The 20,606-nt window shown below is 41.1% G+C and overlaps 1 protein-coding gene across 7 annotated transcripts in view; it reads right to left on the bottom strand.

Moving 5' to 3' along the window:
* Positions 1-20,606, bottom strand: part of LOC140483948 (nuclear receptor subfamily 2 group C member 2-like) — a 226,292-nt gene that overhangs the window by 189,990 nt on the left and 15,696 nt on the right. For 6 of the 7 annotated variants that reach the window (XM_072582812.1, XM_072582814.1, XM_072582815.1 and 3 more), the window contains exon 2: positions 18,644-18,769. The exons of the other annotated variant lie outside the window; for it this stretch is intronic. The gene's annotated coding sequence lies outside the window, so the exon portion shown is untranslated. The remainder of the gene's footprint in view (positions 1-18,643; positions 18,770-20,606) is intronic. 7 annotated transcript variants of the gene reach the window in all.

Below are 20,606 nucleotides of genomic sequence, written 5' to 3'. Positions count from 1 at the left end.
ATCCTCCTCCTAGTTCGTATAGTCTTAAGCAACCTCATGTGGTATAATAGTACAGGCACACGGGATTTCATTTTACTTGATTTCTGAAGAACCCAGTAAATGCAAATAGCTTCCAGTGAGCTCCAAGGAGTATTCAATTCTTATTTATAAATGAACTTCTAGTCTCTGAACCTTCAATATATTGATAACAGGAGAGCAATCATCTCTTTCCTGCAGCTCTGGCAGCCTCAAACCTTCTGACAAAAAAAAGTCAAAACCCATTCAAATTTGTGTTTCTCTTCTTTAGAAGAGGTGATATTGGTCTCCATGTGAGGGACCAGTTAATAATCCAATCACTGCCATCTGTCTGAGCATCATAGCTCTCCAATTTAAATGGTCCACAGAGTTACTTGAACAAGGGTTCACCTGCAGTTAACTTTCAGATCTGCTTCATAAATATTAGTTTGTTTGTTCGCTTTTTTTGAAACAAGTTGCTGCTCACAATCCAAATATCACCTTCAACTCGCAGCTTATAGCTCCAAGCAAGAATTGATTAAAATACAAAGCTATGAAGGTTCAATAACTGATATTCCAAAGTTGCTCTGCTTCATGACAGTTAGTCATTCTAAAGATGCTGGAGGGTACATTCCTGTCTGGCAATTATTGCACGATGTCCATTCATCCTTTGTTGGGAGCAACTGCATGGTCTCACCAATAGACCATGCCTCAGGGCATTCTTGCCTGCAGCATATGAGGTAGACAACTTTGGCTGAGTCACATGATTATCTGCCATGTACATGGCGGGTGCTATGATGATAGCGGAGCGGAGAAACTATGCAATGTTCTTTGCAGCCTTCAACATGTCATCCATGACAATGGTCATCTCACCTAGATCATCCCTATACCTCCACTCCTCACCTTCAAACAATAGCCAAACAAACCATCATTCGCAGCAAATTATACAGCCTTCAGGACATCGACCACAACACCACACAACCATGCCATGGCAACTCTACAAGACATGCCAGATGATCGACACGGATACTACTATCACATGTGGGAACTCCACGTTCACGGCAGATATTCACATGACTTGGCCAATGTTGGTTACCTCCTACGCTTCAGGCAAGGACATCCCAAAGTAAGGTAGATTGGAAAGACCACGCAGACACTACAACAATGGATGAATAGACACAGCGCAACAATTTGTGGGCGGCACGGTGGCACAGTGGTTAGCACTGCTGCCTCACAGCGCCAGAGACGCGGGTTCAATTCCTGCCTCAGGCGACTCTCTGTGTGGAGTTTGCACATTCTCCCGTGTTTGCATGGGTTTCCTCCGGGTGCTCCGGTTTCCTCCCACAGACCAAAGATGTGCAGGTTAGGTGAATTGGCCATGCTAAATTGCCCGTACTGTTAGGTAAGGGGTAGGTATAGGGGTATGGGTGGGTTGCGCTTTGGCGGGGCGGTGTGGACTTGTTGGGCCGAAGGGCCTGTTTCCACACTGGAAGTAATCTAATCTAATCTAATCTAATCTAAAAACAATTACTAGACAGTAATGTTCCCCCTCAGTCTTTTGATCTCTGCCTACAGATTATGTGCCTGTGTGCTTCACTTCACTCCACCTGATGATGGAGCAGCACTTTGAAAGCTTGTGATTTCAAATAAGCCCGTTGGACTATAACCTTCTGACCTTTTCTCTAATAGGTTCATTCTTCTCCAAATACAAGTAAATCCTGATCCTGATCCGAAGAATGCTTTGAAGTCAATTGAAGTATCTGATCCTTACAAGATCCTGCCACACTGATTCCAATATAATTAGGTCAGATCCCTTTTTACCCCATTGAAGTTGCTTCCCCCCACCATTAATAATCTTATTTTGGATGATTATATGCCCTTTTCTATAACAAACTTCATGATATAGTGATCACTATCCCATAACTGTTCTCATATTGACACTTGATCCACTTGGCCCACATCAATCCCAAGGACCAGGTCTCGAAATGCCTTCTTTCTGACTGAATTGGAAATAGACAGCTTTCGAGAAATAACCTGAAAACATCCATTGAATTCTTGTTCTTCTGTGCTCTCTTCACTCCTACTATTTCAGTATATGCTCACATAATTAAAGTTGCCCACTATAATTAATGTATAATTTTTGCAAGTCTTCAGTACTTTTGCTGGATGTTGTTTGGGTCCATAGTTCTTGCAGCACGGAGTGACTTCAGCTGCTTCTTGATAACACATGGAGTGAATACAATCACTGAAGACTGGTGTCTGCGATGTTGAAGATCTTCAAGAGGATGAGATTGATCTAACTTCTTGATGCTTCTAGCCACACCAGTGTGTTGGGCATACAATGTCAATAATATATAAGACTATATGAGGGACACACAGCATGACCAAATTAGGAAGTTATATTACCTATCTTAGCTGGAGCCCCCCTCAATTTTATTCAATAGCTGACAAAATTCTCTGTCCAAAAATGTTTCTCCTGGATTCTGGCTTTCTTTATCTATTAAACATTGGAAATAACTAGTTTCCATCTCAATTGCCCTTCATTACAATAACACCTCCTCTACTCTAATGAAAACAGACCTGAATTTTTCTTAGTATTTTGTTTTCTTGCTCTATTCAGCATCATAGTAAAGCTTTATCACATCAAAGTTAGAAATGCAGGTCCCATTACGATTCCAAAGTTAATTGTAAACAGAACTTTGCAGTTAAGAGCTCAACATTTTGGGTTCCATTTCAGCCTTATGCTCCTGATCTTCAGTAACCTGCTGCAAAGTGGGATAGGTGGAAAGCTTCCTTGTAGATCTGCTGCTGTGCCTAGCCAAGATAGCCATTAAAAATTCCAGGCAGTTAACCATGGAAGGAATTCATAATTTCCAACTGGCTTCTTCTCTTCCACAGTTACATCTTTGCCCAAGGAGGATTGGGAAAGATAGAAACTGAAGTTCTAATTCTGTGTCTTTTGCTGTCTAATTCAAAATATTAGTGTTTAAACCAGTGTACCATCTCCATTATTGCAAAATGCTGAACCATTAACATAGGCACTCCTCAACCATGTGACATGTCGATCGTTCTCCTCTCCCAAAGCTCTTCCCTTAATTCATCTCTCCCTGCCCATGATCCCTGCTAAACCCTGTATTATTGGCAACCTTTTGCTTTTACTATTCCATATCTCTGAATTTAATGTAATAAGACAATAAGTGCAAAAGAAATAGGTTCAGGAGTAGGCTGTTCAGCCCTTTAAGCCTGCTCCGCCATTCAATAGGCTCACAGCTAATCCACCAGTCCTCACACCCACTTTCCTGTGTTTCCCTGTGATACTTGATTCCGCTACTGATCAGGAACCTATTTGGCCTTAAATATACCCAGGGACTTTATCCCCATAGTTTTACATAATAAGGAATTCCAAAGACTCTCAACCCTCAGAGAAGAAATTCCTCCTCATCACAGTCTTAAATTGGCACCTCTTTATTCGGAGACGATGCTCTCTGGTCCTCGACTTTCCCATGAAGGGAAATATCCTCCCAGCATTTTTCCTGTCAAGCCCTTTAAGAATCCTTTTTGTTTCAATGGAATCACTTCTCATTCTTCTATATTCCAGTGAGTAGAGTCCCAACCTAATTAGCCTTTACTCATAAGATGATCCCTCTATACCAGGGATCATTATACTGAACCTTCCCCGAACTTCCTCCAATGAAATAATATCTATCCTTACATAAGGTGACCAAAACTGCTCAAAATTCAGAAATGGTCTCACCAGCACCTTGTACAGATGCAGTAACATTTCCCTACTCTTTTACTCCAATTCCCTTTAAATAAAGGCCCCATTCCATCAGCCCTCTGGAATACCTACTGAATCCGGATGCAGGCTTTCTGAGTTTTGTGCAACAGTACCCCCGAGTCCTTTTGTGTTGCAGGTTTCTGCAGCCTTTTTCCAATTAAATAATACAATTCTTTTGTTCTCCCTTCCAAAATGACTAACTTCACATTTTCTCACATTCATTTAACCTATCAATAATATCTCTGTAAACAGTTTGTGTCCCTCTTGCAGCTTACCCATTCAGCTTTTTTTGTGTCATCTACAAATTTGGCTGCAGTATATTTGCTTCCTTCCATTAAGTCATTCATACATATTGTAAGCGGTTGCGGCCCAAGTACTGTCCCCTATAGAACCCCACTGGTTACAGGTCGCCAATCTGAAAAACAACTACTTAACCCTACTTGCTAATCTTCTATCTATACCAACATGCTACCTCCAACCCACAGGCTATTAGCGTATGTCTTACCTTTTATGGAATATCTTGTCAAACACCTTCTGGAAGTCCAAATAAAACACATTCACTGGTTCCTCTGTATCCACTCTGGTTGCAACTTCCTCGCAAACCTCTCAATAAATTGGTCAGACATGATTTGTCTTTCATGACGTCATGCTGACTCTACTGGATTATATTATGATTTTCCAATGTTCTGCTGTTACTTCCATAATGATTAATTCCAATACTTTTCCAGCAATGTTAGGTTAATCAACCTATGGTTTCTCCCATCCTTGGTGAATTAGACCAGCTTTACTTTTGATATATAAATTACTGACTGAGAGGTCCTACTGCTAGTATTCTCTATTCTTCCATTTACAGTTATTTCATCAATTAACCACAGTCAGCAACTTAACGTTTGCTACACTGACGTGGAAGAAACCAATGAAAAAGAACAAAGAACAGTGCAGCATGCAAACAGCCCTTTTGGTCCAACGACTGCGTTGACACATGATGCCTTTCTAAACGAAATAACTTTTGCCTCTACATGCTCTGTATCCTCTATACCCTAACTACTCACATATCTGTCAAGGTGTCTTTTAAACATTGCTATTGTATCCACCTCCACCACCTCCTCCGGCAGTGCAATCCTGGCAGTTACCACACTATGTTTGACAAAAGAAAAATCTACCCTGGGAAAAATATTCTGACTATCCATACTCTCAAAATTTTGTAAACTTCTATCTGGTCCCCCCTCATCTTACAACATTCAAGTAATGGCAAACCAAGCTGATTCAATTGCTCCTTGTCGGCAATACCCTCCAAAGCATGCAACATCCTGGTAAACCAATTCTGCACTTTCTCAAAAATCATTGCGTCCTTCTGGCAGTATGGTGAGCAGAAATGTGAAGAGAACATAAGGAGGTTACAGAAGGATTACGTAAGTTAAGCAAAATACATTGAAGATGCAGTATAATATAGAAATTATTAAATTGTATGTTTAGATAGGAAGCAAAAAAAGCATATTGTGAAAATGGTGAGTGAGACTGTACAGCCCCATGCAAAAGAATCTCGTGTCCTTATGGATGAATCAGATAGGCATAGCATGCATGCACAGCAAACAATTAAGCAAGTTATTGTTTATTGTGACGGTAATTTAATACAACACTAAGAAGGTTATGTTTAATTTATACAAGGCATTGGTGAGACTACATCTGGAGTACCATGGACAGGATTGGTAACTTAGTTAGGGAAATATCTGGATGCAGCTCAGAGAAGGTTTACCAGACTAAGAGAAGGAAGACGCAGGTTTGTCTTATCAGGCAAAGTTAAGCTTGGATACACTGGAATTTAGAAGAGGAAGGCAATTTGAGTGAAATATCTAAGATCCTGATGGGTCATGACAATGTAGATGTGGAGATGATGCTTCCTCTAACGGGAGAATCTCGAATGGGAGTTACTGTTTCAAAATTACGGATTACATTCAAAACAGAGATGAGGTCAAAATGTTTTCTTTCAAAGGGTTGTGAGCAATGTTCCCTCTAATTTAAGTTGTTCACAAAGTTCTCTGTTTGATATATTTAAGTCAGAGCTAAAGTTATAGGGCAAAGGATGGTGGACTGTGCCCAGGCTGTGCAGCTGCTCAGCTTATGGGGACAACTGGTTGCAGTACTTGAACCTCTTCCCCTGAAAGGGTGGTGGAAGCAGACTGCTCTTCTTTAAACTTGACACATTTCACTTTTTCTGAAAAATAAACTAGTTAAATGCTCATAGTAAATTTTATACTAATTCCAAGGGTGACAAATAGTTTAGTGTGTACAGAATGGAAATCAGAAGGGTCAAGTGAAATGTACACCCTGTGATATAAGCAAAGTCATGGGATTGTGCCCCAAAAACATCTGAAGGGGGTTATACAAGCTGCACAAGATTGAATTCCAGGCCTTGGAATTTGAGCAGTAGCTGAAATGATTGTTGAGTCATGAGGGAGAGGACTATATGGATTAATCACGGGTTGCATGTATAGAGATGTGGTCACACCACAAATTAGGAGTACACAGGTGGACAGGGAATGGATGACTACTGAACAAAATACAAAAACCAGGCAGGTCGTGCAAGATATTTCTGAGCCTAATGTGCTTCCCAATTGGCATTCCATTTTGGAAATGGATGAAAGGGGAACATAGCCCGGATTAAGCCCATGGTACGACAGATGACTCAGCTGTATAGGGAGGATAACAAAGGATGGAAGATAGCCATAGAGCAGACCTGGGGGTGGTTTGAGGACGTGGCTGAAGAGCTTCAGGGCAGAGGAGATGAGCTGGGGGGTGGTTTGAGCAGACCTGGGCAAACAAGCTCAGTTTGTCTAATTTCTCCTCATGAGACAATCCATTTATTTCAGGTCTCAATCTAGAAAACTACATCTGGACTGCCTCCAAAGCATTGACATAATTCATAAAGAAGAAACCAAAATTGGACACATTATTCGAGCTGTCTTACCAATGCCCTGCCTACCTGAAAAGTAACATCCATACTGTTATGTTCAATTCTTCTCATAAAAGAAGTATAGCCCTTCACTCTTCTAAACTCCAGTGGAAAAAAAGGTCTATCAAACCTACTTTTAAAAGACCAACTCCCTCATTCCAAAAAAATCAATCTAGGACTTCTTCTGAATGATTTTCAAAGCATTCATATCTTTCCTTAAATAAGGAAATCAAAACTGCATACAGTATTTGAAAAGTAGTCTTACCAATGCCCTGTGTAACTGAAGCATTACATCCTAACTCCTTTGTCAAATCCTTTTATGATAAAAGGTAGCATCCATTTAATTTTCTTATTTATGTATTGTATCTGCATGTTCACTTTTTGTGACTCATGCACCAAAACACGTCAATTCCTCTGCACCTCAAAATCCTGCCACTGTCCCTATTTCTTATTATACCTATTTGTTTTATTCTTCCTGTCAAAGTGAAAACTTCACATTTTCCCATATCAAACTCCATCTGTGAGAGTTTCCCCCACTTACTCAATCTGTCTGCAACTTCCTTGCTTCTCCTTCACAACATATTTTCCATCCAATCCTGATGTAATCTGCGAATTTAGCTAAAATGCCTTCACTCTCCATCTGAATCATTGATATAAATTATAATATGGTAAGGACCCAACAAGGAGCCCTCTGGGACTCTTGTCCTATCCTGCCAATCAGGCAAAGACACATTCATGCAAACTCTGTGTTTTCTGCCAGTCATCTTGTGTTGTACATTTGATCAATGCTGTGAGAAAAGTCAATTTGTAAAAATAAAAACCAAGATATTTGAGAATGAAAAGCATGTGATTTTTTTCTCCATTTACATGCAATGTGGAGAATGCACCTAGTGATGTTCAGCTTGAACTGCTTGATCTGCAGTCTGACACACATCTGGCAGAGTACTTTAGGTCAGTCTCACTGCTTGATTTTTACTCTTCCCTCAAAGAGGAGAACTTTCCATACATGAGGAGGCATGCTCAGAATATTCTAGTCCTCTTTGGATCTACCGATATATGCGAACAGACGTTCTCAGTGATGAACTTCGACAAATCCAAATCCCGATCCTCTATCACTGATGATCACCTCTCAGCCGTCCTTCGCATGTCCACCTCAGACATTCAACCAGATTTCAGTGCACTTGTTCAAGCCCAAAACAGACTGGGTTTTTCTCACTAAACAAGTAAAATGAACTGAAAAACATCAAAAGCACTTATTCCTTTTTGTATAGAGTCATAGAGATGTACAGCATGGAAACAGACCCCTTCGGTCCAACCCGTCCATGCCGACCAGATATCCCAACCCAATCTAGTCCCACCTGCCAGTACCCAGCCCATATCCCTCCAAATCCTTCCTATTCATATACCACTCCAAATGCCTCTTAAATGCTGCATTTGTATCAGCCTCCACCACATCCTCTGGCAGCTAATTCCATACACGTACTACCCTCTGCGTGAAAACATTGCCGCTTAGGTCTCTTTTATATCTTGCCCCTCTCAGCCTAAACCTATGCCCTCTAGTTCTGGACTCCCCGACCCCTGGGAAAAGACTTTGTCTATTTATCCTATTTATGCCCCTCAGTCTTGTAAACCTCTATATGGTCACCCCTGAGCCTCCGACGCTCCAGGGAAAACAGCCCCAGCCTGTTGAACATCTCCCTGTAGCTCAGATCCTCCAACCCTGGCAACATCCTTGTAAATCTTTTCAGAATCCTTTTAAATTTCACAACATCTTTCCGATAGAAAGGAGACCAGAATTGCATGCAATATTCCAACAGTGGCCTAATCAATGTCCTGTACAGCCGCAACATGACCTCCCAACTTCTGCACTCAATACTCTGACAAATAAAGGAAAGCATACCAAACGCCTTCTTCACTATCCTATCTACCTGCGACTCCACTTTCAAGGAGCTAAGAACCTGCACTCCAAGGTCTCTTTGTTCAGCAACATTCCCTAGGACCTTACCATTAAGTGTATAAGTCCTGCTAAGATTTGCTTTCCCAAAATGCAGCACCTCGCATTTATCTGAATTAAACTCCATCTGCCACTTCGCAGCCCATTGGCCCATCTGGTCTAGATCCTGTTGTAATTGGAGGTAACCCTCTTCGCTGTCCACTACATCTCCAATTTTAGTGTCATCTGTAAACTTACTAACTGTACCTCTTATGCTCGCAGCCAAATCATTTATGTAAATGACAAAAAGTCGAGGGCCCAGCACCGATCCTTGTGACACTCCACTGGTCACAGGCCTGCAGTCTGAAAAACAACCCACCACCACCACCCTCTGTCTTCTACCTTTGACCCAGTTCTGTATCCAAATGGCTAGTTCTCCCTGTATTCCATGAGATCTAACCTTGCTAATCAGTCTCCCATGGGGAACCTTGTTGAACGCCTTACTGAAGTCCATAACGATCACATCTTCTTTGTTACTTCTTCAAAAACCTCAATCAAGTTTCTGAGACATGATTTCCCACGCACAAAGCCATGTTGACTATCCCAAAGCAGTCCTTGCCTTTCCAAATACATGTACATCCTGTCCCTCAGGATTCCCTCCAACAACTTGCCCACCACCGAGGTCAGGCTCACCGGTCTATAGTTCCCTGGCTTGTCTTTACCGCCCTTCTTAAACAGTGGCACCACGTTTGCCAAGCTCCAGTCTTCCGGCACCTCACCTGTGACTATCGATGATACAAATATCTCAGCAACAGGCCCAACAATCACTTCTCTAGCTTCCCACAGAGTTCTCGGGTACACCGGATTAGGTCCTGGGGATTTATCCACCTTTAACCGTTTCAAGGCATCCAGCACTTCCTCCTCTGTAATCAAGACATTTTGCAAGATGTCACCATCTATTTCCCTACAGTCTATATCTTCCATATCCTTTTCCACAGTAAATACTGATGCAAAATATTCATTTAGTATCTCCCCCATTTTCTGTGGCTCCACACAAAGGCCTCCTTGCTGATCTTTGAGTGGCCCTATTCTCTCCTTAGTTACCCTTTTGTCCTTAATATATTTGTAAAAACCCTTTGGATTATCTTTAATTCTATTTGCCAAAGCTATCTCATGTCCCTGTTTTGCTCTGCTGATTTCCCTCTTAAGTATACTCTGCTTTCTTTATACTCTAAGGATTCACTCGATCTATCCGGTCTATACCTGACATATGCTTCCTTCTTTTTCTTAACCAAACCCTCAATTTCTTTAGTCATCCAGCATTCCCTATCCCTACCAGCCTTCCCTTTCACCCTGACAGGAATATACTTTCTCTGGATTTTTGTTATCTAATTTCTGAAAGCTTCCCATTTTTCAGCTGTCCCTTTACCTGCGAACATCTGCCTCCAATCAGCTTTCAAAAATTCTTGCCTAATACCGTCAAAATTGGCCTTTCTCCAATTTAGAACTTCAACTTTTAGATCTGGTCTATCTTTTTCCATCACTATTTTAAATCGAATAGAATTATGTTCACTAGCCCCAAAGTGCTCCCCCATTGACACCTCAGTCACCCACCCTGCCTTATTTCCCAAGAGTGGGTCACGTTTTGCACCATTTCTAGTAGGTATATCCACATACTGAATCAGAAAATTGTCTTGTACACACTTAAGAAATTCCTCTCCATCTAAACCTTTAACACCATGGCAGTCCCAGTCGATGTTTGGAAAGTATAGAATTGTTTGTGGTTTATAATACTGAACAATAATGAAACAACTTTTCATTATTGGTTTGTGAGATTAACATGTTAAAAATAAAATGAAATACTGAAATTATTGTTTTTACTGTTTATTTCTTCTATATTTGACCTACTCCACAATTTCATATCTTTAGTGTAACAGAATACCCTTATTCTTTTGATTGTAAGTTCAAGTGCAAAACTATATAATTTAGTACTTTTTACAATGGGAGAAAATTAATACTAAGCAGAATTATGTTCAACTTGAACACAACTCAGGTTTTTTATGTGGCCCCTTGGAAGAATTAATTGCCCACCCCTTCCACAGAGGATCCTATAGTCAATGGATTAGAGGCCCTTTTCTGTGGCAGTAAATAGGACTCCAGAATGGTGTGTTACCTTCATGGAGCCAAGGTCAAGGATGTCACTGATTGGCTGCAGGGGGCTTCTGAGGGAGATGTATCAGACAAGAAATAGTGTTCCACATTGGTACTGACAACATCTATTGGAAGACGGATGAGGTCCTCAAGGAATATTTTCAGAAGTTGTAAAAGGAAATTAAAAATTACAACCTCACGAGCAGTGTGGGGAGGTGTAATGTCACCAGACTAGTAATCCAGAATCCCAGGATAATGTTCTGAAGTAGTTGGTTCAAATCTCATCGTGACAGTTCATGACATCTGAATTCAATAAAATCTGGAATTAAGTACCAGGTAACTATTACCAGTTGTCATAACAATCTATACATTTCACATATAGGGAATGAAATCTGCTACATTTACCTGGTCTGGCCTACATGTGACAACAGATCCACACATGGTTGGCTCTAACTGTCCTCTGAAATAGGCCAGAAAGCCACTCAGTTCAAAAATAGTTAGGCATGGGCAATAAATATTGGCTTTGCCAGCAAGGTCAAATCTCATGAATGAATAAAACAAATCTCAGGATTAGTCCCACTGCAATGCATTGGTGCATATAAGAAAGGGAGAATTGATTATCAGGGTGGAGAATTGCTGCCTGAGGGAGGGCATCAGATTTCTAAGAAATTGGGATCAGTTCCAAGTAAGGTGGGATCTGTACAAGCTGAACAGATTACATCTGAGTGGGGCTAAAACTGACCTCCTTGTAGGAAGCTGCCGGCATAGATTTAAACTAGCTTGTCAGGGAACTGGAAGCCTCAGGGCAATCCAAGTTAGAAGCAAGTTAATAACACAAAGTCAAAAAGCCTGAGGCTGGAAGACATGAAAAACAAAGCCAAGCACTATTTTGCCTTTGAAACATACTTAAGTCAAAAAGACAGTTAACAGCAATCTTGCAGAATACACATCGCATTTTCAATAGACAGTCTAAAGGGACAAATTATATTACATGGGCATGATCTAATTGCCATAACAGAAATACAGCAGTATGGTGGATGGGATTGGGAACGGAATGTTCAAGGATATTCAACATTTTTAGAAAAGACATTAAAGAAAGGAGAAGGATTTGCTCTGATAATAATCTGAGATCAATACATGAGCAAGGGACGATCTCTGGACAGAGCTAAGAAACAGCAAGGAGCAGCAGCAATTGGTTGGAGTTATTTACAGGCTATGAAATAGCAGTGATAGCGTGGATATAGTACTAATCAGAAGATGAGAGAGGCACGTAGCCTGGACAACACAGTTATCATGGGTTACTTCTATCTACAAAAAAAAATGATAAACCAATTCAGCATTAAAGCTGCAGAGGATAATGGCTTTGTAGAGTTGAATATAAAATCACACAGTACAAAAGAAGCCCTTTTGTCCTTTAAGTCCGTAATGCCAAAAATACTACCTACATAGTACAACTTGCCTACGCTAGGCCCATAGTCTTGAATGTTATGACATTTCAAGTGCTCATCCAATTACTTCATAAATTTTGTGAGGTTACCCACCTCAATTACCCTCCTAGACTGTGCATTCCAGACCCCCACCATCCTGTAGGTAAAAAAAAAGTTCCCACAAATCATCTCTTAACCTCCTCCTTAAGTGTGCCCTCTTGCTCTTGAGCCTGTGACTAGGGGATCAGCTCCTTTCTATTCATTCTATGTTGAAGAGCCAGCTAAATGATATGCTATTTTAGATCTAGTGTTAAACATTTTTTTAAGAAATTCATCCGTAGCTATACTTGAGATGGTGGCGGTGAGTTTCCTTCTTGAACAGCTACAGTCCATTTGAACAAAGAACAAAGGACATTTACAGCCCAGAACCAGGCCCTTTGGTCCTCCAAACCTGTGCCGATCCAAATCCACTGTCTAAACCTATCGCCCAATTCCTAAGAATCTGTATCCCTCTACTCCCCACCTACTCATGCATCTGTCCAGACACATCTTAAATGAATCTACCGTGCCTACCTCTACTGGCAACGCGTTCCAATCATCTACCACCCTCTGTGCAAAGTACTTTCCACGTGTATCCCCTTTAAACCTTTCACCTCTCACCTTGAAAACATGACCTCTCGTTACTGAGTCCCTCACACTGCTGATCTCTATCTACATTTTCTATATCTTTCATGATTTTGTAGACCTCAATCAGATTCCTCCTCAATCTCCTTTTTTTCTAACTGAAACAATCCTAACCTGCTCAACCTCTCTTCACAGCTAGCACCTTCCATACCAGGCAACATCCTCAAATCTTCTCGGCACCCTCTCCAAAGCATCTACATCCTTTTGGTAATGTGGCGACCAGAACTGTACACAGTATTCTAAATGAGGCTCAACCAAAGTCTTGTACAACTTTAACATGACCTGTCAGCTCTTATACTCAATACCCCGTCCAATGAAGGCAAGCATACCATAAGCCTTCTTGACCACTCTATCCACTTGTGCAGCCACCTTCAGGGTACAATGGACCTGAACTCTGCTCATCAACTTTTCCCAAGGCTCTTCCGTTTACAGTATAGTTTGCTCTAGAATTAGACCTTCCAAAATGCATCACTTCACATCTACCCGGATTGAACTCCATCTGCCAATTCTCCGCCCAACCCTCCAGTCAATCTATATTCTCCTGTATTCTTTGATAGTCCACCAATCTTAGTGTCATCTGCAAACTTACTGATCAGACCAACAATGCCCTTTTCCAGATCATTTATGTATATCACAAACAACAGTGGCTCTAGTACTGATCCCTGTGGAACACCACTGGTCACCTTTCTCCATTTCCATAAACTTCCTTCAATGACTACTGTCTCCTTTTGCTCAACCAGTTCTTTATCCACATAGCTAAAACACCCTGCACACCATGTGACTTCACTTTCTCCATTAGTTTATCATGGGGATCCTTATCAAATGCCTTACTAAAGTCCATGCATATGAAATCTACAGCCTTTCCTTCATGTATCAACTTGGTCACTTGCTTAAAGAACTGTATTAATGCTATTAATGCTGGAACAACACTACTATTATAGGACAAGCCAAACAGAGAACAGCCAGAGAATTCCTAGAGGCATGGCACTCATCCACAGATTCAATCAATAAGCACATTGATCTAGACCCAATATACCGGCCACTGCAACGGAAAGCTGGAACTGACAACCGGAAGCAGCAGATACAAATCACTAAAAATGGCGGAGGGAACATCACGGAAACACTTCACAGGAGGCTCCCAAGCACTGAGGATGTCACCTAGACAGGGGACGGAACGTCTGCAACACAAATTCCCAGCTCGGCAAACAGAACCACAACAACGAGCACCCGAGCTACAAATCTTCTCCCAAACTTTGAAGAACTCTATTAAGTTGGTAAGGCACAATCTCCCCCGCACAAAACCATGTGGCCCATCATTGATAAGCCCAGTCTCTTCCAAATATAAATAGATCCTATCCTTCAGTACCTTCTCCAGCAACTTTCTCACCGCTGACGTCAGGCTCACTGGTCTGTAGTTATCCTTACTACCTACTACTAGGGTCCTACCACTAATTGTACAAAAGACTGGGTTTTTCTCACTTAACAAGTAAAATGAACTGAAAAACATCAAAAGCTCTTACTGCTTTTTGTATAGAGTCATAGAGATGTACAGCATGGAAACAGACCCTTTGGTCCAACCCGTCCATGCCGATCAGATATCCCAACTCAATCTAGTCCCACCTGCCAGCACCCAGCCCATATCCCTCCAAACCCTTCCTATTCATATACCCATCCAAATGCCTCTTAAATGTTGCAATTGTACCAACCTCCACCATATCCTCTGGCTGCTCATTCCATACACATACCACCCTCTGTGTGAAAATGTTGCCGCTTAGGTCTCTTTTATATCTTTAGTTCTGGTCTCTCCGACCCAAGGGAAAAGACTTTGCCTATTTACCCTATCCATGGACCTCATAATTTTGTAAACCTCTATAAGGTCACCCTTCAGCCTCCGACGCTCCAGGGAAAACAGCCCCAGCCTGTTCAACCTCTCCCTGTAGCTCAGATCCTCCAACCCTGGCAACATCCTTGTAAATCTTTTCAGAATCCTTTTAAATTTCACAATATCTTTCCGATATGAAGGAGACCAGAATTGCATGCAATATTCCAACAGTGGCCTAACCAGTGTCCTGTACTGCCGCAACATGACCTCCCAACTCCTGTACTCAATACTCTGACCAATAAAGGAAATCATACCAAATGTCTTCTTCACTATCCTATCTACCTGCGACTCCACTTTCAAATGAGTTAAGAACCTGCACTCCAAGGTCTCTTTGTTCAGCAACACTCCTTAGGACCTTACCATTAAGTGTACAAGTCCTGCTAAGATTTGCTTTCTCAAAATGCAGTACCTCATATTCATCAGAATTAAACTCCATCTGCCACTTCTCAGCCCAATGGCCCATCGGGTCCAGATCCTGTTGTAATCTGAGGTAACCCTCTTCGCTGTCCACTACACCTCCAATTTTGGTGTCATCTGCAAACTTACTAACTGTACCTCTTATCCTCGTATCCAAATCATTTAGGTTAAAGACAAAAAGTAGAGGGACCCAGCACCGATCCTTGTAACTATCAATGATACAAATATCTCAGCAACAGGCCCAACAATCACTTCTCTAGCTTCCCACAGAGTTCTTGGGTACACCTGATCAGGTCCTGGGGATTTATCCACTTTTAACCGTTTCAAGACATCCAGCACTTCCTCCTCTGTAATCTGGACATTTTGCAAGATGTCACCATCTACTTCCCTACAGTCTACATCTTCCATATCCTTTTCTACAGTAAATACTGATGCAAAATATTCATTTAGTATCTCCCCATTTTGTGTGGCTCCACACAAAGGCCACCTTGTTGATCTTTGAGGGGCCCTATTCTCTTCCTAGTTACCCTTTTATCCTAAATATATAGGTGTAAAAACTCTTTGTATTCTCCTTAATTCTATTTGCCAAAGCTATCTCATGTCCCCATTTTGCCCTCCTGATTTCCCTCAAGTATACTCCTACTTTTTTTATACTCTAAGGATTCACTCGATATATCCCGTCTATACCTGACATATGCTTCCTTCTTTTTCTTAACCAAACTCTCAATTTCTTTAGTCATCCAGTCCTGCATTTGTTTGTTTACCAAAATTCAATACCTCGCATTTATCCAAATTAAACTCCATCTGCCACTCCTCAGCCCATTGACCCCAATTGATTAAGCTCTCTCTAATCTTAGACAACCTTCTTTACTGTCCATTATACTATCAATTCTGGTGTCATCCACAAAATTAATAACCATGCCTCCTACATTCTCATCCAAATCATCTGTATAAAATGACAAACAAAAGGGGATGCAATACTGATCTCTGTGAAATATCGCTGGTCACAGGCCGCCAGTCCAAAAAACAACGCTCCATCACCACCCTGTCTCCTACTTAAAGCCAATTTTGTAACCAATTGGCAAGCTCACCCTGAATCCCATGTGATCTAACTTTACTAATTAGTCTATTTTGCAATACCTTATCAAAGGCTTTACTAACATCCAGACACTATTCTTCCAACACTGGTTGTAATTTGATCCCTCCGCTTTGCCATTTATTTCCTCAACCAGCTTCAAAGGCTAGAAGTCTGATGTCAGCAATTAAAGGATACCCCTAACCTCCTCTATTTTCTACAGACTTCAAATTGTGATTTCCTTTTCAGTTACGGACCGTCAAAAAAAAAGAAAGTGCCTTTGAAACCACTGACGTCAGCTTGCAGTTGCATTTCATCACAACTCCCCTATTGGAAAAAAAGAAGGCCTTGTTCATTCACAAATTTTTCTTCAAAATATATCAAGCTCTGAACATTATAAATATTAACGAACATTAAAGGTATTACTTTCCATTTTGTTGCACTCCATAAATGATACACACTTATAAAAATAAAGACTCAAAAATCATGCAAGTATATGACTTAGGATTTAGAGATCAATTAACATATATTGTTGAAGTATCAATTTCTGTAAACAAAATGAATTTTCCTCTTGATTCATTTACTGTGTTCCCTAAAAATCTCCTTTTAATTTTGCTTTATGCTTTTCCCTTCCCCCATGTATTTCTTTAAGGTATGTACTTTAATTTTATATTCCCCATGTTTCTTTTCAGAATTTGATGTAAAGTTTGGCATAAAGTTTCAGCCCCAAGATGCCATTTTTCAGGGGTCCAAAAACGTTACAATGGGTTTGATCCGGTTAAAGATTATCAACAGCATTACTGGGGTCTGCTAACAGTACATCTGCTTCTGGGGACTGATTGCTAACAACTGGAATCAAGCAGAAACTTCCAGTCATATCATTACTTCCTTTCAGGATTCAGCACTTTACTCTTTTTTGATGCCAAATACCAGATCGTCAATACAGTTTTCGGGTGCTCGTCTCAGCTTTTACTAAACATTCTGTTCAGGCTGTAAGCCACAGTCGTTTTTTTCCAGATCACCGTGTTTTTTAATGTCCAAATCTTACAAAAGGAATCAGCCAATCATGAGGAATTTTATTCCACAATAACTGAAGTTATTTCATCTTATTTTAATTCAGGAACATTTTCTACTCTAAATTCTTTACCAAGAGGTTCCCCCTCTAGGAGATGCAGCTGAATTCTGCCATTCTCGTGCAAGCAGCTAATATTGTGGCTAGGTGTAATTATTCTTTACCTGCTGTAAAACCCTGAGGTTTTTCTGATGCTAAGCAAGCTTGACATTTCTTGTTTAATTCATAACTTTTTAATCAGTCCCTCCTTGTTTTTCCTTTTCAAACTGGAAACAAATATTTTGAAATTCAGCTCCCTATCCCTTTCTGAAGTTCTAATTTGTGTGCAATTATTTCACTCTGTAAGACTGTAGTTTTGACACTGGACCCAACTTTGTCAATCTCTTACAAAATATATTCCTTCCATTTCTAGCTCTGGGTTCTTTTCCCAGCTGCTTTTCCACACCTTGTTCATGGCTTTTTAAAAATTTACAAGGATTTTGCCTGGACTCAATGGCCTGAGTTATAGGGAGAGGTTAGACAAGGTAGGACTTTTTTCTTTAGAATGTAGGAGACTGAGGGGGAACCTTAAAGAGGTGTATAAGTCCATGAGAGGCATGTACAGGATGAATGCACTCAGTCATTTTCCCTCCAGAATTGGGGAATCAAGGACTAGAAGGCATCAGTTTAAGTTAGCGGGAAAAGAATAAAAGGGAACCTGAGGGGCAACTTTGTTACACAAAGTATGTATATGGAATGTGCTGCTAGCGGAAATGGTTGAGGTGGGTACATTAACAACATTTGAAAGGCACTGGATACATGGATAGGAAAGGATTAGAAGGATGGGGCGAAGTGCATGGAAATAGCGTTAGTGTGGATGGACATTTTGGTTGGACCAGTTTGGGCCAAAGGGCCTGTCTCCGCGCTGTAGGATTGTAAGACTCATACGTCAAGCTGCTTTAAAGACTCTCCAATGTTTACTTCTAAACTCAATGCTCCATCTGACTTTTCAACTAATAAGCCAAGTTTCTCACTCCTCTGATACACCTCAGCAGGCACATTAGTTAGGAAGGACACCAATCGTAACCTTGCTGTCTGATGTTCGTATTGAGTTCTGCCAAGGCCACTCAGTTCCTGACTCCAGTTCAACCTTGGTTCAAAATGGACAAAAGAGAACTCCAGAGATGAGACGAGAGTGACAAACCATCACATCAAGATAGCATTTGACCGAGGGTGAGCCCTAGGAAAACTGAAGTCAATGGGAATCAAGGAAAACTTTCTGCTGGTTGAAATCATACCTGGTACAAAGAAAGATTGGTTGTGGTTGCTGGAGTCAGTCATCTTGGGGCCAGAATATCTGTGCAGGAGTTCCTCAGGGTAATGTCCTCAGCCCAACCACGTTCAGCTGCTCATCAATGATCATCCTTCCATCAAAAAAGGTCAGAAGTGTGAATGTTCACTGATGTTTGCACAATGTTAAGCACCAATCACAATTCCATACATATTGAGGCACTCCATATCCATATGTAGCAGGACCTGGACAATGTTCAGGCTCGGGTTGATAAATGGCGATAATATTTGCACCACAGAAATTCCATAGATTGACCACCTTCGAACAAGACAGACTCTAACCATTACCCCATGACTTTCAATTAATATTAACATTGCTTAATCCCCCACTATCAATATGCTGGGCATAGCTATTGAACCGAAACTGAAACAGACTAGCTACAAGAGCAGGTCAGAGGCAAGGAATCCTACAGCAAGTAACTCTTCTACCAATTCACAGAAACTTGAGATTCCTCAAGGTGTATCCATCATCTGCAAGTCACTAGTTAGGAGTGTGATCAAATACTCCCAACTTGCAGCTCCAGCACATTCAGGAAGGCTTAACACCATACAAAGAAAAGCAGCCTGCTTGATTGGCAACACATCCATAAACAGCCATTCCCTCCATTACTAATGCTCAGTAACAGCAATGTATTACATGTACAAGATGAACGGCAGCTCACCAAGGCTCAGACAGCTCCTTCTGAACCCACAACCACTTCCAACCAGCAGGATATGGGCAGCAAATACGTGACACACCTCCACCTGCAAGTTTCCTTTCAAGTCTCACAACAACCTAACCTGGGAATATGTCACTTGCCAGGTCAAAATTCTAGAATACTCTTCCTAAGATTGTTGTGGATGTCTATACACCTGAAGGAATCCAGTAGTTCAAGAAGGTAGCTCACCACCACTTTCTTCAGGCAATTAAAAATACAGACAATGCATGGATGGCCTATCCGGTGATGGCCCATGAATAAATAGAAAAGAAAAATTCCTCAGTATCTAAATCATATTTTAAAATACTCAAAACAAGGAAACAAGCAAATAACTACCATTAACATTATAAATCAATGTGCTTGCATTCTGAACAGCAATTCATATTACCCATGAAAGTCAGCGATTACGATACCCCTGTATCTCTTAGGTAATTTATGCAAGGCCTTAGAACATGGAACAGTACAGGCCCAACATCTCTTGATGTTGTGCCAACCTTTTATCCTACTCCAAGATCAAACTAACTTGCATACCCTTCAATCCATGTACAAGAGTCGTTTAAATGTCCCTAATGTATCTGACTCTACTACCACCAGAGAGCAGTGGGTACGTAGTAAGAACCAACCTCTGACATGTCAAAGAACAAAAGAACAAAGAAAATTTACAGCCCAGGAACAGGCCCTTCAGCCCCCCCAAGCCTGAGCTGATCCAAATCCATTGTCTAAACCTATTGCCCAATTCCTAATTGTATCCCTCTGCTCCCCATCTACTCATGCATCTATCCAGATGTACCTTAAAAAGGAATCCACCACGTCTGCCTCTACTACCTCTGCTGGAATGCGTTCCAGGCACCCACCACCCCCTGTGTAAAAGTACATTCTGCATGTATCTCCCTTAAACTTTTCTCCTCTCACCTTGAATATGTGACCTCTCGTTACTGAATCCCTCACCCTGGGAAAAAGCTCATCTCTGTCCACCTTGTCTATAGCCTTCATGCTTTTGTAGACTTCAGTCAGGTCTCCCCCTCAATCTCCTTTTCTCTCATGAAAACAATCCTAACCTACTCAACCTCTCTTCATAGCTAGCACCTTTCATACCAGGCAACATCCTCGCAAACCTTCCCTGCACCCTCTCCAAAGCATCCACATTCTTTTGGTAATGTGGCAACCAGAACTGTACACAGTATTCTAAATGGCCGAACCAATGTCTTGTACA

The sequence above is a fragment of the Chiloscyllium punctatum genome, chromosome 12 (genome assembly GCF_047496795.1).
Source record: "Chiloscyllium punctatum isolate Juve2018m chromosome 12, sChiPun1.3, whole genome shotgun sequence".
Taxonomy (NCBI): Eukaryota; Metazoa; Chordata; class Chondrichthyes; order Orectolobiformes; family Hemiscylliidae; genus Chiloscyllium; species Chiloscyllium punctatum.
This window is presented reverse-complemented; position numbering and strand designations above follow the sequence as displayed.